This window comes from Cydia fagiglandana, chromosome 11 (assembly GCF_963556715.1).
Source record: "Cydia fagiglandana chromosome 11, ilCydFagi1.1, whole genome shotgun sequence".
Taxonomy (NCBI): Eukaryota; Metazoa; Arthropoda; class Insecta; order Lepidoptera; family Tortricidae; genus Cydia; species Cydia fagiglandana.
The window spans coordinates 5,165,850-5,179,365 of NC_085942.1; the positions used below are offsets into that span (position 1 = coordinate 5,165,850).

Here is a 13,516-nt window from a genome sequence, read left to right on the forward strand (position 1 = left end):
GAGCGGAACAATGGTTTAATTGTTTGGGCGCCCCGCCAAGATTCCACTATTCTTTATGCAAATGATTTTTATTGAAGTTTTTTTGTTTTGTAATGTTCATGCGGGCTCGGAACACGTGTGCACTGTTCTTTAAGCTTTTTTAAATATTGAATATGGGTAAGTAAGTCGCCGGAAAAAAGTTTTAAACGTTAAGGATTACTTTTTTTTTTGTTTCAAACACTGTTTTGCTGTCGAAGTTTTAATACGAAATGTCAAATGGCGAATGATTTAAAAATTATGTCAAAAATAATTGTTTTATGAATGTTTTATTTTACCAAGCACTATTTTAGACCTAAACCAAATCATAAAAGTAGTACCTAAACAATAAAGTAAAATAAAAAATACAAAAAGTTGCGCTGTTTCCGCCCGGGATCGAACCGGGGGCCTTGTGCGTGTGAAGCACACGTGATAACCGCTACACTACGGAAACTTGATGTCACTTTGCGAAATATCTATTCAGTTGATATAAGGTACTTAAATCTATTTGACCGACTACTGACTGAAATAAGTTTTATTTAAAATAATTACAAACAACAAGTAAATTATGTCAGGGGCCAAAGTTCAAGTAAGTATACAGGGTGGAAAGATAAGTCGGGCCCTGGAGGGAAACTACCTTAAATCTGGCTCATTTTACTTAAAGGAGACATTCCTTTATTTTTAAAAAGAAACAAAACTGCATTCAAAGATTTTCTAAAACTCGCTTACCTCGCCCGGGACTCGAACCGACTAAAAAGTCCAAAAAATAAAAACTCGCAATGTTATTCTACTAGTTGATACAGTTAATGTTACTGATAACATTTGTCCAAGAAACATTAGGTCTTACACTCGTCTGTCGTACAAAATATCCATAAAATCTAATATTTAGTACTTAAGATTTTTTTAAACAAGTAAATTGAAGAAAAATACAAAAATACTTTGAATGCAGTTTTGTTTCTTTTTAAAAATAAAGGAATGTCTCCTTTAAGTAAAATGAGCCAGCTTAAGGATTTAAGGTAGTTTCCCTCCAGGGCCCGACTTATCTTTCCACCCTGTATAGGTACTCGCACTTCTGGGGAGTTCCTATGCCGTCGAGGTAAGTACCTACTCAAAAATACTGAACACGCGCTCAAGCGCCTTAAAAGTTCACATATTTGTGAGCACTTTGGCTGCTCCGATATACCTGATGGCGAATGTACCCAATAATGAATTAATGAATGAATAAAAACATTTATTTTCAGGCAACTATTGGTCCATAGATAAATACCTTAAAACTAGCATACATATAGCATACATGTTATTACAAAACATATCTTAAAACTAAAAACACAATTATTGCTGCGATGCAGTTCGCAACCTCGCAGTGTCAGGGAGCCGGCCGCGGAACCGCCGGAACTTCTCCTCCTCCTCTACACGATGGGCCAGCGCCGGCCACTCCAAGGGACGCAGCCATGCGGTAGAATGAGATAGCAATATCACTTGCTCCCTCTGACGCATAAATGCGTCCCTTGGAGTGGCCGGCGTTGGCCCATCGTGTAGAGGAGCCATGGCACCCTTCGGCCAAAACTCCTCCTTGGTGAACTCCTTGGTGGTTGGTAATTTAACTCTAAAGTTCTGTGATAGTCGTAAGCCCATTTCATTGCATTTCATTGCATTTCATTCATTTCATTTCATTTCATTGTATGGGCCACTAAACTCGTAGTTGCCTGAAATAAAGATTTTCATTCATTCATTACTGGTCATCTAAATTCTAACAAACTACATAGTTATCTCACCTGGTTGAAAAGACAGCATAACAATATACCTACCTATTTGATCGGTCTATTTACAGTTTTACCAGAAACAGTTATATAGTCGTATGTGTAAAACGTGACAGTTGACACAGTTGACAGTCGGTATGTGCGAGTGTCAACCGTTTTATGGACAGTAAACAGTGTGCGTGTGAGTAATAGTAATAAGAATTAGACGTAGGTACAGTTAACAGCAGAAGTAGCTCAGCTGTTTAGTCATGTGGGTTAAATACAGTGGCGTAGCCTGGGGGGGGGCGGTCCGCACCGGGTGTCACCCATTTAGGGGTGACACCCGACCCTGAACATCAGTAGTGCCACCTATAAAAATTCGTAAAATCATGTAAAATGAAAGCAATGGAGTAAATCCTGAGCTATTTAACATAAATTACAATTACTCTTTTTAAATGTATTTTACAATTTTGATTGAATTTTGGGGTGACACCCACAATTTCCGCACCGGGTGCCGCCCATGCTATATACGCCACTGGTTAAATATAAGACACGGGCAAATTTTAAAAATAAATTAACACACTAAAATTACTACACAGAATCCCTATGAAGCTGGGCTAAATTTCACCTTCCCATTTACCTCATTTTAAAACTAAGTGTCGGATTGTAATGAAACTTTGCACATAGGTACCATGTATTATGAAGATTATGAAGTATGCCTATGCTTATAATTAGTTTATACAGGGCGTCCCACGGCTATGCCACATGGAGGGAAAGTACCCTAAATATTGTAGATGGAATATTTTACTGAAAGAAGACATTATTTTAATTTAAAAAACAATTTAAACTGCATTCATAGATTTTTAAATAATTACAAGGTTGAACCGGGAATCGAACCCGCCGCACGAGAAAAAAAATCACCCTGTAGCTTTATCATACCGATCGAAAGGCTTGATCATAAGGATTATTTTTTGCTAAATAACATAGTGTCGGAAATAAAAGGAAGCCCATGAATTTTAACATTTTTAATTCAAAATTAATCAATTTAATTTATCAAATGCTCAAAATGTAGTCTCATTCTGTTGAATACAAAGCCGCACTCTTTTGATTATTTCGCTAAATTTCACATCAAATGTTAAAATTCATGGTCTTCCTTTTGTTTCTGACACTATGTTCTTTAGCAAAAAATAATCCTTATGATCAAGCCTTTCGATCGGTATGATAAAGCTACAGGATGATTTTTTTTCTCGTGCGGCGGGTTCGATTCCCGGTTCAACCTTGTAATTATTTAAAAATCTATGAATGCAGTTTAAATTGTTTTTTAAATTAAAATAATGTCTTCTTTCAGTAAAATGTTCCATCTGCAATATTTAGGGTACTTTCCCTCCATGTGGCATAGCCGTGGGACGCCCTGTATAGCTCCAGCAGGCGTGACTCACTCCGCGATTTCGTCGCTTTCCTACTGGTGTCCTTCCGTTCGACCCCAATTTTGGGGTTTGCCATAAGCCGCGTGTGGCGCTGTCGCCACCTAGCGGCCATATCTGCGCTGATCGTGACAGACGCGTTTTGTTAGAGAGTGAATCTTCTGTACCTAGTACTATTATTTATCCTGTGGCTTAACTGCGTTTGTATGAAGAACCGTACTTGCTGGGGACTCTTAGGGCCCGATTCGGATTTTGAAATAGACATCTATTAGACATCTTTTAGACATCACCAAGATACGATAACGATATGTTTAAGATCTAATCTGTCAAATTTGACATTTGCGCGATTCTGGAGATACTCTTGAACGATTTCCACAGGATATGACTTAGAGATCCAATTCACATCTAATAGATATCTTACTCTATCTAACGTAAAAGTGACATTGGTTGCCCGAATTGCGCGGCAAAAGAGAACTAGTTGATATCTAAACTATAACGTATCTAGAATGGATCTAGTACGTGTCGTCTCTTGTGAATATCTTGAAGTTCGAATACGGCAGTTAATAACCTAGCCATCTTTCTTTGGTGGTATTTTTTCTTCACCGCAGCGTTATCAGAAAAAGTAGAAATTTCATTTATGGTTCAGAAAGTTTTATTTACTTACCTTCGGATTGAAACATCGTCTTTGCCGACGACATACCTTCTTTGGATTATTTATTTTATTACCCACTATTTTGAGAACAACCCGTAACAACAAATCTTTAAACCCTTTACCGCATACGGAGCCAAATATGACGGATATCATATTCAACTCTATTGACAGCCGATTAAAGTTCAAATTTAAATAAACATTTTTTATTACATGCAGTAAGGGTTAACACCAAATCACTAATGAGAATCACAAGAATTATCCTAACTATTTCAACAGTTCTAATCTATTCTCATTCTTAGAATATAAAATGCACATAAAAGCTTAATGGTAATACAGAAATAACTCCGAGAAAAACTAAACGTTATTGAGTACTTTAATTTTGTTAGAAATTAAGTGGCAGGTTCAAAGACACCATAAATTTTAATTAAACGCAATGTCGGCCATTTTAAGTTGGTCTTCCAAGCTCCCGGGAAACAGAATTAATTGTATGTTATTCCATTAATTTGGGAGGTCATTAAACATTGGTCATATTTAACTAATTTGGTGACTCCCGTCATTTTGTTTTTTTGTATGCAAGTGTTGTAATAAAAGTTTTATGTACTCTAAAATAGACGTAGGGATGGCGCGTTCCGAAATTGTATGATTCGTGCTATCAAATTGTTGCTGTGATTTTTAATTTTTGGCGATTTGGTTGTACATATTTACTCGTTTAAGGGGACCACGCCAATGACCTTCGATCTGAATCCCTTAGTTTTCTACTGTTTTTTGTAGCTTATCAATATCATATTAACAGCAACGGCTTTAGCAATATAGTATTCCAAATTTACTACAAAATTTTAGGCCAAAAACTGGTTAAGTTTTGTGTTAATTAGTCTAAAATAAAAAAAAACCTAGACTCGTTGTTTGAGTCGTCAAAGACCAATCCAAATATGTAGATTTCGTACATGTAAGATCCTTCACAGCAATCTAGTTACGATAAAAGTGGTTTTTTAGATAATGTTTAAAATAATCATAATATAATAAGTATTAATTTCCCTCAATATCCGGCAGACAAGAATGGAGATAAAAGATTGAAGAACCGATAGCCGTTTGTCTTATAATTCTATCTGTGCTACAAAAGTAGGAGATACGTTTCAAAACTTGTTAAAAATCGATGAAAACCGCAGCCGCAGGTAACTGTTTAACCCAAAAATAGTGCTAGCTTAATGTTTTCTACAAAAACGATATAACGTAGGTAAGCCTTTTAAGCTAAAATATAGAAGGGTATGTAAAGTTTATGTCCAAGGTTTTTACAACGTATATAATTCCGTTACTAGTAGTTGACAGCCCGTTTGTCACTTAGTATATTTCTTGGAATTAAGTTTGGAGGTGGCAATTATTGGAACAGGGGGCCTAGCCAAAACGCATTTCGAAAAAAGATATCGCTAACGAATCGATAAAAAATGTATGGGAATGACAGGTACCGTAGATGAGTTTGTCGAAAAATATTAACGAATACAAAAATGTTAGCCAAGTTGCAATGTTGTAACGAAACGCAAAACTTTCGTTACTGGAATTCGATATCTGTCATACATTGCCTAGCCGAGTGACACTTTTGACATGCGAAATCGAATCGTTATCGCCTCCTAGGTGTCGATACGTAGCGAGAGCTATCCCCTTGCAGATAACTTATCGAAGCACAAGAAAATGCCGTATAATAGTGTTTGTAAATTAGAATTTGTAGTAAAAAGCATACTTTAACATTATTGTGGGCGGCGAACAACGCGGAAGTCTCGCTTAGACGCAGGCGCTGTCTGAAAAATCGCCTATTGGAACTGCTTAGGAAAGGACTGCCCTTAGCTGGTGGCTGGTGGCTTTATGCTACGGGGTCAGATCAAAGGATAGTGGGCCGTACGCAGCATTTCACCCAAAGGATCCAATGTGACCGAGGCGCTGAATATCTACCTATCTATATTGACAGTGTCATGGAAAAATGGATTATGCACCCACAAATGCAACACGAAACAACGTCCCTGCAAAGGTAAGAGTGAGCCAATAACTTATCCCCACATACCTAATAAGTATATAAAATATGTAATTGATGCTAAAATAACTTCTTATGTGTTCCTGTTACGTCTTCAAATATAAACCGATGAATGGTGTAGATTAAATTTGGTACCCATATGCACACAGGCAAGCACTTGTTTCTCAATAGGAAAGTGAATTGATTGTGTAAAGGCAAAGGTATATAGGTAAAGGCTTTACAAATATAGATAAAGACTCGGGAACAAATGTTCTTCACACAAATAAATGCCCTTCCCGGGAAGCAAAACCATAACCTTCATAGGCAAGGTCACTAACGACTAGCAATATTGTAGTGTCATCCCATTTTCTTAAATTGATTTGAAAGAGACGAGACTACAGTGTTGCTACTTTTTGATTTCTACAATTTCTTGTCGAACTGTACAGTAAGCTCAAGAAGACTTGTGTTGTGGGTACTTAGGGTACTTAGATAACTATATATAGATGGTCAAACCAATTTGTCACTCAGTAAGAACCAGGAAAACTATACTCATACTTTTGGGTGCTAGTACTAGTATATGACAAAGCTAGTATGATTCTCTCTGTCTTTGTTTGAAATGAGACAGTCCTTTGACAAACTATACTTAAATACATAGACAACACCCATGACTCAGGTACAAAATATCTGTGCTCATTACACAAACAAATTTCCTTACCGGGGATTCAAACTCAGGATTAATATCAGATTAACCGGCAGGGTCACTAGTCACTACCCACTAGGCCAGACCGGCTGTTGTTATGCATATAAATTATCAACCATATTAATGAAACTTTTCATATTATGAAACATATTGTATATGACTTCTTTTGGCAGGCGCAGGTACAGTCAGCTGCAGAGAAATGGTACCACTCCTGCATACAAACTTCTATGTAGCGGTGGTACCTTTTCTCTGCAGCTGACTGTACCTACACACTATATAAAAATATATGTACTTACACAAAACATTTAGTTTTTTTTTGTCATATGACTGGTAGAGAATAGATAAATATTATAACCAAATGTTACAGAGTTTTTTGAAAAACTAAGCATTCATTTTGTTTCAGGTGACTTGGATATTCATTGCAGCCTTGACATATTTATGGTGCTCCAAAGCCAGGGTCAAGGGAAGAAACTATGACACATGTACAACCACAAAAATATATTGAGTGTTGTTTTACTATTTTAAAACACTACATAATATATGTGCAAACAAGAAAAGAATGCTTGGCTACTGATTTTATGCTGCCGGCAAAAAATACCTGCTGTATCTTTCATTAATAGATTTCCAATAAAATAAATTAACTTTTAACCCAATCATTGTTTCATTCATTTATTTATGGTGGTTACCACCTTAACCTTTGGTATGCTTAGGAGCAGATCTGCTCCCATGTACTTACCTATATTCAACTTTAAAAAATGCATTAATTTTGACGACCGGTCTGACCTAGTGGGTAGTGACCCTGCCTGCTAAGCCGATGGTCCTAGGTTCGAATCCCAGTAAGGGCATTTATTTGTGTGGTGAACACTAATATTTGTTCCTGAGTCATGGGTGTTTTCTATGTATATAAGTATGTATTTATCTATATAAGTATGTGTCGTTGCCTAGCACCCATAGTACAAGCTTTGCTTAGTTTGGGGCTAGGTTGATCTGTGTAAGATGTCCCCAATATTTATTTATTTATTTTATTTTATTTAATTATGATTGATATATAAATTACAAATTGTTGACAGGAGCATACAAAAGGTTAAATATGAATAGCCAGTAGCTTAGCGGGTGAGATTCCCTTCCCAAATTTCCATTCAAAGCAAAGATGGTAGGTAATTAAAAAATAATATTAAGTAATAATATGATTTATTGGTTTTGGTTTCACAGGCAGCTTTTATCTTATCTAATGCATAACATCTATGTATTCAATGTTCGCTTGACTTTTGTTAATTTCGAAAATGTTTGAAGTCTATGAAGTAAATGAGTTCACTGAGGTTACACTGATTCGGGCAAACCTGTTCACAATTTCACTTCACGGTTTGAATCATTACTAACACTTAAAGTATTGTCTCTTCTGGTCAAGTAAGCCAGCAGTGCACGTCCTTAGCACTGGTAACTGCCATGAAGGCGTCATTGCAGCGGCAGCTTTGACTGTTCGTGCCAACTTGGCGAGGACTTCTCAGCGTGGAAGAAGAGCCCGCGGAGCCCGCTCTTGCCCGCTCTGGCTGCGCCGCCGCCTTGATTGGGGCTGCGGTGACGACGGCTGTCTGAAATTGTTAAACTTAGGTCAAAATTATATGCAATTAACAACGCACTCTTCAACTATTACACTATATAGAGTTATTTTATCACGAAATTGTAATTAACTAAGTTAAACAAATGCCAAAATATTTCATTTGCTTACCGATAAAACAATTATTTTCTCCAAAATTAGATTCGCTGTTCACTTGACACTCTTGACAGCTGACGTTTCTTGACAGTTTTGAACGAGAACCACAGACTAAAATTAATTTTTATCGACTTGGCCCGTCGAATATGCGATAACTAAAAAGATTGCCTCTTGGCTAGGTTATTATAAACATTATCGACCAGTCGCTCGCGAACGTAGAGATCGAATCGATACGGAGCGAATGTAATTTGGCTACGGGCCCAGTGTCCAACCCTAGGACGCTTTCTCTCATCTTTAATTTTCACCTTCGGGTCATGGGATGAAATTTCACCTCATAATTACTTCTCTTTGGGTTGAACTGGTTACATCTTCATGCTTTCATCCCGAAGTCTACAAATATTGTCGATTGAAGAGTGTGACACCCCTCCACTGTCGCTGTTTTTTGCTCCGTTGATATTTTTTAATAGTTTGTGAGATCAGAAGACGATGGTTTCATTAATATTTTTAGATAAAAGTGATGTAGTAAAACTATTACAGTTAAAGTATATATTACATTAAGTGCTATTTGACAGACGTTAGATTGCATCATAAATATACTAATGGTTTCGAATGAAAAAAAAATCAGTGACCCGATATTTATTCATATTTATGATACAAAAACATGCCAAAAAACAATAAATAAAAACAACTGAAAATTACAATTGTACTAAATCTATATATATAAATGCAAGTGTCCTGACTGACTGACTGACTGACTGACTGATTCATCAACGCAGAGCCGAAACTACAAAAGCCAGAAAGTTGAAATTTGCACACCAGATTGCATTTATAAAGTGTACTAGAGATAAGAAGCGATTTAGAGAAATTCAACCCCTAAGGGGGTTAAAAAGGGGATGAAAGTTTGTATGGGGTTAAAGTTTTCTTTTAAGCTAGGAATTTGAAACTTCGTAAAAAGATATATTATTAAAATACAAGAAAACTAATTTCAGCGTTTTTGAAAATTCATCCCCTAAGCGAGCGCGCACTTTTTTCGAGCGCGGGACTTGCGTCTTTGTATTTGGGGATACTATTAGAAGACAATAAAAGTAATTTCAGCGTTTTGTAAAATTCATCCCCTAACAGGGTTAAAAAGGGGTTGAAAATTTTAATACATTACAAATGCTTTGAAACTTCTTAGAAAGGCATAATAGACGATTACAAAAAAAAGTGATTGCAAAGTTTTTGGAAATTCAACCCCTAAGGGGGTTAAAAAGGGGATGAAAGTTCGTCTTCGGGTGCAAATTTTATTTTAAGCTAGGAACTTGAAACTTTGTAAAAAAGTATCAAATTCAAATACAAGAAAACTAATTTCAGCGTTTTAGAAAATTCATCCCCCAAGTGGTGAAAAAGGGGTTGAAAGTTTGTGTGGATATCAAAAAATTTTTCGAGCGCGGGACTTGAATCTTTGTATTTGGGGATATTATTAGAAGACAATAAAAGTAATTTCAGCGTTTTGTAAAATTCATCCCCTAACAGGGTTAAAAAGGGGATGAAAGTTTGTATGGGGTTAAAGTTTTCTTTTGAGCTACGAATTCGAAACTTCGTTAAAAGATATATTATTAAAATAAAAGAAAATTAATTTCAGCGTTTTTGAAAATTCAACCCCTAAGGTGGTGAAAAAGGGGTTGAAAGTTTGTATGGATATCAAACATTTTTTCGAGTGTGGGACTTGAATCTTTGTATTTAGGGATATTATTAGAAGACAGGAAAAGTAATTTCAGCGTTTTGTAAAATTCATCCCCTAACAGGGTCAAAAAGGGGTTGAATGTTTGAATCCATTACAAATGGTTTTGAAACTTCTTAGAAAGGCATAATAGCCGATTACAAAAAAATCTATTGCAACATTTTTGGAATTTCAACCCCTAAGGGGGTTAAAAAGGGGATGGAAGTTCGTCTGCGGGTGCAAATTTTATTTTAAGCAAGGAACTTGAAACTTTGTAAAAACATTTTAAATTAAAATACAAGAAAACTTATTTCAGCGTTTTTGAAAATTCATCCCCTAAGGTGGTGAAAAAGGGGTTGAAAGTTTGTATGGATATCAAACATTTTTTCGAGCGCGGGACTTGGGTCTTTGTATTTGGGGATACTATTAGAAAAGCATGAGTAAGCCCATTCATAATAAAAAAAAAAAAAAAAAGAAGACAATAAAAGTAATTTCAGCGTTTTGTAAAATTCATCCCCTAACAGGGTTAAAATGGGTTTCAAAGTTTAAATCCATTACAAATGCTTAGAAAGGCATAATAGCCGATTACAAAAAACAGTAATTGCAACGTTTTTGGAAATTCAATCCCTAAGGGGGTTAAAAAGGGGATGAAAGTTCGTCTTCAGGTGCAAATTTTATTTGAAGCTAGGAACTTGAAACTTTGTAAAAAGGTATTATATTAAAATACGAGAAAACTAATTTCAGCGTTTGAAAATTCATCTCTATGGTGGTGAAAACGGGGTTGAAAGTTTGTATGGATATCATGCATTTTTTCGAGCGCGGGATTTGAATCTTTGTATTTGGGTATATTATTAGAAGACAATAAAAGTGATTTCAGCGATTTGTAAAATTCATCCCCTAACAGGGTTAAAATGGGGCTCAAAGTTTGAATCCATTACAAATGCTTTGAAACTTCTTAGAAAGACATAATAGCCGATTACAAAAAAAAGTAATTGCAACGTTTTTGGAAATACAATCCCTAAGGGGGCTAAAAAGTGGATGAAAATTCGTCTTGGGGTGTAAATTTAATTTTAAGCTAGGAACTTTTACTTTTTGGAAAAAAAGGTAATAAATTAAAAAAACATGAAAACTAATTCAAGCATTTTTGAAAATCATCCCCCAAGGTGGTGAGAAAGGGGTTGAAAGTTTGTATGGAGATCAGATATTTTGTGAGTGCGGAATGCGGAACTTGAATCTTTGTATAAGGGCATAGGTACCTATTATGAGAATACAAGAAAAGTAATTTCAGCAACCAACATCAAAATCCACTTGACTTAAAACTTCATACAACTTGCTAAAAAACAAAAGTACCTACTTAATTTCAACATTGCTTGGATATGAAAATTATAGGTACTAAAGATGTAAAATGATGAAGATAAGATTCCACGCGGACGAAGTCGCGGGCAACAGCTAGTACAAACTAAATCTAAAAAAGGCCCCTGCGGCAAGGTCCCCAAGATGCTGGCTGCGTTACCCCGCTGAATTGCCAGACTTAAGCGTTGAGCGAGGTAACTGCCAGCTCTTGAAGTCTACGACATAAATCCATATTCAGTTGCAATAAAATTTGTGAATATATATATTGTAATATTAAAACTACTTGGAATCCTTTATCTCCTATTGAGTCGTTAGATCTTTTAGCCAATTCGAGCGAACCAATAAGAGTATGATCTTATCTCTAATTGGCTGATTTCAAATTTGGAATTTGAGAAAAGAGCCGTTTGGAAACCTTTGTTAAAATAACGGTTAAGCGAAAGCATGTCATTTTGAATTCTGACTAAGATTGATTTATTTCGATACTTAGGTGTATAAAATACCATTGGATATTTACCAGTCGATTTTCGGGGAAAATAAACCGTAAAGAACCGGACAAGTGCGAGTCGGACTCGCCCACCTAGGATTCCGTACTTTTTAGTATTTGTTGTTATAGAGGCAACATAAATACGGTTCACGGTTCATGAGATACAGACTAGTGACAGACAAACGGACAGACGGACAGTCTTAGTAATAGGGTCCCGTTTTTACCCTTTGGGTACGGAACCCTAAAACCGGACCAATCCTAATAATGGTCTATGGTCTAATCCTCATAATGGTCTAGTTTCCCGATTGCGTTATACGTCTGCCGTTTAATAGCAGCCATTTTTGTTAAAATCATATTGCACCAATTAGGTTTCTAACAAGACTAACTAGACCCAGGTTCCCTCATTGAACCGTGGCAAAATGCTGGGACAATATGTATAAGGAAGATGATTCATAATGACTTATGATCTTATTTGACCGATGGACAATCTTATTAGATTCTACTAGTTTTACAACAATAGTGCCACTGCAAAACGAGACCAAACATTGCAACAGTCTATCATTGCAGATATTGAGATATGCATCAACTGACATTTCGACAGCTGACAGTCAATTTTCAACCTTAAATCATACCCATTAAAGACCACAATGTCCAGTTAGCCCACAATGCTCCAAAACGGGGGCTCACGACACGCGTAAAAGCTTAGAAGGAACGGTCGTAAGTGTATGTAATTTGTAAGGCGCTTACGCCATATTGGAGCGGTGTGGCCGAATGTACCCGAGTAATGACGACGCGTCACGAAGTTTGACGAACATGGAGTTCGTGATACGGCACACGCACTTCATACAATGAGGGGGGCATTCTGAAAGTTTTTAGAAACGGAGTTAAAGCCTAACAAGTTCCTTTTTAGCCCTCGCCACGTTGCGGATTTTCGATGGAACTAATTTATTTTAATGGCAATTATTTTGTTTGACATCCGACATTGAAAGTCATTGAATGTCACCGATGTAAACAAATCGAAAATGATTGTAAATATTTCAGGATAATAATAGATTTTGCAATCAAAATGCCCAAAAAAATTCACACCGATGCTAAACAAATAATTTTAAATACATTAAAATACTTGCGACAGAAAAAGGATACGGGATTCAGTAGCATTCCATTAAACAATGTTGTGAAATTATTTGTTGACATGACGGGTACTGATTTTCATAGTGAGTTTGTAATAAACTGGTTAGTTTTGTACTAAATATGAATATTAATTATTAAATTATTATTTTTCTCATTTAAGGCGTCTTTAGTGCTATAATCAAAAATATTTATTATAAGAATGAGCCATTACCACCACGAGTGACTGAATCTGGTAAATATATATACGGAGGTCGAATATTTAGAATCAAATTATGGCGGATAGGTAAATTATTCATACTTAATTATCAACTAAACATGCTCTTTCGATTGGGTTTCGATTGGGAAACATACTTCTACAACTCACATGTACATAATTGTATACCTCACTCGCTCTTGCACGATGCCAATACACACTGTCCCGACTATTCATGACGTACACGTATTGTTGCTATATGTAAGCTGTTTGTAGCGACATTATATCAGGGCTAAAAAAGAACTTGTCAGGCTATAAATACTTACCTATATACTTGTGTTTAAATTTGGCAAAATATCACCAAAATTGTTGAGTTTTCCGCTATTAATGTTAATAGTGGAAAACTC

At 36.1% G+C, this 13,516-nt stretch overlaps 1 long non-coding RNA gene and 1 other non-coding gene across 2 annotated transcripts; both read right to left on the reverse strand.

The window, feature by feature from the left end:
• Positions 1 to 396: 396 nt before the first annotated feature.
• On the reverse strand, positions 397 to 469 carry Trnav-cac (transfer RNA valine (anticodon CAC)). The gene has a single exon. It is a non-coding gene; the product is annotated as a tRNA-Val (tRNA).
• A 7,237-nt stretch (positions 470 to 7,706) lies between these two features.
• LOC134668794 (uncharacterized) lies at positions 7,707 to 8,505 on the reverse strand. The gene is made up of 2 exons (XR_010098828.1): positions 8,262 to 8,505; positions 7,707 to 8,124 (listed from the first exon to the last, which is right to left on the reverse strand). It is a non-coding gene; the product is annotated as an uncharacterized LOC134668794 (long non-coding RNA).
• Between the last annotated feature and the right edge of the window lie 5,011 nt (positions 8,506 to 13,516).